The following is a 5000-nucleotide window of genomic DNA, read 5'->3' on the forward strand; positions in this document are numbered from 1 at the left end:
CAGTTCATATTCCCAAATAATTCTTTAATCCTTTTCATCTCTGTCAAATTGACTCAGAATTCCAAACAGTTCGTCGTTCATAGCCCTGTCAAAAACCTTTCAGTCATCAATGAAGCAAGAACATAAATATTTCTGTGATTCAACACACCGTTTCATCAACATTGTTTGGGTGAATATAACATCTCCAGTATCTTTTTCAGGAAGAAAATCAAACAGTATTTGAGATTTTTCTAGTCTTAATTACGTTGTTCCCTTTTCTACCATTGGTGCTCGAAGGAAAATTTATGTAAAATATTCTGACAAGACAGTGATTTACACAGAGCTATAAAGACTGATTTATTTTTATCTTTTGGAAATCTACTATGTCACAAATATAATTTAACAACTTTGTCTTTTTTCAGTACCAATTTTTCTAATTTGATAATTATTTCAACTGGAATATTGTCAGGACAAATCGATATTCGTTGCTGTTCTTTCTTAGGGGCAGCTCGTACTTATGCTTTCAAAAGTGCTGATCGATTTCTTTCTATTAGGATAACAGAATTTTCTCCTCTCATTTATAAACAAAATATCCCTCTGTGCATTCTCACTATCTATTTAAACATCCTTCTAGTCAATTAAGACGTCGCCTTCAATCATCCTATGCATTTTGTATTTGAGCATCTTTTTTTCGCTCTTATATCATTTGAATTTATTGATTCAAACATTCCCCCTCTTTCCATAGTCCTTCAAATTTAGTAATCCATATAAGCAGACTACAGCTTGGAACTTATTACTTGCCCAGTGAGGAAACGTTCTTTCATTTCTTTGTTTAAAAAAAACCTTTTTGGAATTTGGATTGGGGGTATGGTAGCATTATCTGTACCTTGCATATAGCTGACATATTATGGATGGTCACTATTATATTCTGCTCCTCGCATTGATTTTAATTATTTTGTAGTTTCACAATTGTTACTGTACTGGTCTCAAAACTACATTATAATATCTTATTCAATATCCAGGACAATATTATTTATAATAATGTAGCCTTCTTGGGCCATTTTCAAAACTAATATTAGAAATCCATGATTTTGTTTTCTTTGCACCGCGATTATTTTCTACACTTCATCCCAAACGGCCCAAGTTTATTATTTATAAGATACTAGATACTATTTATCTTCTAATACTTCTATGCCGAAGTCTCAAACTGTTATTACAGTATCTCATTCCTAGTTTCCTTTTCTGAGAATTTAGTTTATTCATCGCATGCTGTTTCCAGGTTTTAGATATAGCAATACTTTATCGCTGTCATGCACCGACGGTGAGCTAGTAGTAGTAGTAGTAGTTGTAGTAGTAGTAGTAGCAGTAGTAGTAGTAGTAGTAGTAGTAGTAGTAGTAGTGGTAGTAGTAGTAGTAGTCTTAGTAGTAGTAGTAGTAGTAGGAGTCGTAGTAGTAGTAGTAGTAGTAGTAGTAGTAGTAGTAGTAGTAGTAGTAGTAGTAGAAGTAGTAGCAATAGTAGCAGTAGTAGTAGAAGTAGTAGCAATAGTAGCAGTAATGGTTGTCGTCGTCGTCGTCTTCGTCTTTTCTCTCGTTATCACTTTATTCTGTTCCTCGTCGTCCCAGAAATGACCTGATCATGCAAACATGACTTTACCTGCAAGTCAAAGCCCAAACACGTTATTTGTCACTGTACTCTTCTTCATGTCGTCCAGTTTTTCATGACCCGCTTTTTGACCACGCTATTAATAGCCCAAACAGCGCCGACAAGATGGCTTATCTTCTGTCAAGAAACAGACAATAAAAAATACATGCTACGCCTACTCAAAGCGTGCCCTGATGTAATGGTTTAAACTACAAACAAACAAACAAACAAAGAAACGAATCAATTAAAAAAACCAAAACAACAACTGCCACAACCTCGAACAAAAATTAATTTGCGTACAGGCAAGCTTTAATTCTGAACTAGACACAATTCTTGACGTATTTATATATATAATATTTTTTTCTAATCTGGACTACCTTTCTATTTTTCAAGGCCTGAAGGTCCACATCTCTAAATTTCGCCATGAACTACTTTTGGATGTGCATTAACAACAAAGAAACACCCACACAAAACTCCAAGGTAAACGATAATAATTGGTCCATTGGTGATGGCGCTCAAACAAACACGAACTACAATTATGCCACACCTAAACTTCGGCCAATTTCGTAAACGTTTTGCTCTTTTAATCTTTTTTTTACCCCCCCCCCCCCCAAGGCAATGCTGCTGACTGAAGGTGTCTGTTGACCATTCCCAAAGGGGGGATATTAACATGTTCCTATGCCCAGTTGAATTGCAAATGGGCTGATTTATCAATGTCATGCTCATACTATGATGGGAAAAAATAGGGGGAACTGCTGCCTTTTCTTTTCGTACCACAACCTTACTATCATAATTTTTCCTCTACAACTTTTGTTTATTTGCCACTCTCTTGTGAACCGAAGCAGACTGTGCTTTTGAAGCTAGAGAGGTGAGCAGAGTAAACCTGGTTCCCAGTCTTGGACTTCTCTGTTGACATCCACCCCTTGTCGACCATATGACCTTATGTAGTTGCGAGTGCCGTAAAACCCTACTAAAACAAAAGCATCTTTAAAAAAAACACACAAAAAAACCCCCCCCCAAAGATAACGCTGGAGATACGCCTACTAAAATTCCTCGACATGCTGGTTTTTTGTTGTTGTTGCTGCTTTTCTTTCCTTCATTGTTCTGACGACACCCACCACACGGCGATAAGCAAAACGAGTCTCAGCATTCCCACACGAAGGTCAAGAGTATAAAATTGTCCATGGCCCTGTCCAAATCTTCACTTCACACGTTGACAGTCCGACGACTACTGTTTTATTTTCCGACCGTCTCAGGGAAACCAAAATGTCACCTGCTATGAGGGTCTGTCTTCTGGCCGTCTTCGTCTTTGCATGTTTTGTAAATTTGGCTGGTAAGAAGAAATCCTCCTCCTCCTCCTCCTCCTCCTCATCCTCTTCCTCCTCCTCCTCATCATCATCATCATCATCATCCTGTCGTTTTCTTAAGACTCATTTTTGGTAAAACTGGGGTGATTTTACTGTTTATTTTTAATAGCAGTGTAACACATTCATATAAGCTTTAATATCTATTGAGCACATAAAGAGTAATATTTCTCTGCTTTTAAACATACACGTCGAAAAAAAAAGCTCTACAGAGCGACAATTAAAAGCTTTGAACACCCTCCGCTCCCATCTATCCCTCAGCCTTCTAAAAAAATCTTGAGAAATTATTAAGTAGAAATATATCGTTAATGTAAAGCCTTCTCTTGGATTAAGAACGACCTGTGTGAGAAAAAGAACTCACCTTTGCCTGCCACTCTCTATCCTTCCCTAAAAAGGAGACAAACACACTTCTCTTTCTCCCCCTCACTCTCCTCTTGCTCTCTCTATCTCCCATATTTTATTTTCTTCTCCTTCTCTTTTCGTCTCTCTCTCTCTCTCTCTCTCTCTCTCTCTCTCTCTCTCTCTCTCTCTCTCTCTCTCTCTCTGTCACAATCTCTCTCTCTCATTCTTATTTGATCCCCACCCTCCGTTTTCTCTTCCTCTCTCCCCCACATTAAATCGGTCTCTTTCTCTTTCTTGCTCCTTCTCTTTCTCTCAATCTCACTCACTCCTCCCCTCTTCTTCTCGATCGCTCTTCCCCCTCCTCTCTCCCCTCCTCTCTCTCCCTCTCTATTTCTCTCTCACTCCCCCACTCACACAATCTTCCTTTCAGTCTTTTTCGCTCCCTCCCCCTCTCTCCCCCACGCTCTCTCTTTCTCCCACCCTCCACTACTCCCCTCCTCCTCAATCACTCTCTAGTCTTCCTCCTCTCCCTCCACAGCCTCATTCTCCTGGAACCCCTGTGAAGGTTTCGACTGTTTGAACGGCGGAGGTTGTATGGCCCCAGCCGACGCCCCTTTCTGTGTCTGTGCCCCCGGCTACACGGGAGTCAAGTGTGAAAATGCTGTAGCCTAAAGGCGAACAAAACAGGCGTATCGACACGAATGTCCTTGTTGTTTTAACTATTTTTAACAATTTTTTTCGTAACCGTGAAGCAGTAGAATATTATAAACAGTCATTTGAGCAAGTTTCACTCGTCAAAAATGTAGCTAATAAATGTGCTTATTGGGCTGAGTACTCATGGATCTTTACAGTCGAATATGTAAAGAAATATTTAAAGTATTTTTTTCGCAATCCAAAGTTGTAATACATTTGTTGTCTTGACGATACACCCAAGATTCCTTTCTTTGTTTTTCTGTTTTATTCTAACGGTAAGACAATTGTAAAAAGTAACCAAGCTGTAGTTTATCTTACGATTTTAAAAATCTCACCCCATATTTCATTCTATTGCTTGTCTCGTCAACTTGTCAAAGATTTGTCTTTTAATCTGTTAAGTTGACTGATTATGAAATAAAAATTTTACAGTAAACAAATAGATTTTTCTTGTCTGACGGGAAACTTATTTAGAAAAACTGAACAGATGTAACGGAAAAGGAAACAACGAGATGATGTACGATTTTTGAGAGCATCCGAGAGGAGAAATGAATGCCGATGTCTGTTTCAGATCTGAAGATTTCTGAACCCCACAACTTCACAGCTCTCCAACTGCACCGTGCTCTTTTTGGTCTGTAGCAGACATTGTTTCCGTATCTTGCCGTCGTTCTCTTTTTCTGTCTATCGCGCTTTCTCTCTGTATCTCCGTGTCTTTGTCCTTTTCTCTTTGTTTCTCTCTCTTTATCTCCCTGTCTCTCTGTCTCTCCGGTCTCTCCTTATCTCCCCCCCCTCTTTCTCTCTGTCTGTCTGTCTCTGTCTTAGTCTCTGACTCTTTCTGAGAATCTACACAATATCTCTCTGTCCTCCCCGCCCCCCCCCCTCTCTCTCTCTCTCTCTCCCCCCCTCTATTCATATTTTTTTCTAAGCGAATCTCCTAAATAGGGCAAAACTAGCCCTTCATGTAAATGCCCTTAAAGGACAAG

Source organism: Aplysia californica, unplaced genomic scaffold (genome assembly GCF_000002075.1).
Source record: "Aplysia californica isolate F4 #8 unplaced genomic scaffold, AplCal3.0 scaffold00114, whole genome shotgun sequence".
NCBI lineage: Eukaryota > Metazoa > Mollusca > Gastropoda > Aplysiida > Aplysiidae > Aplysia > Aplysia californica.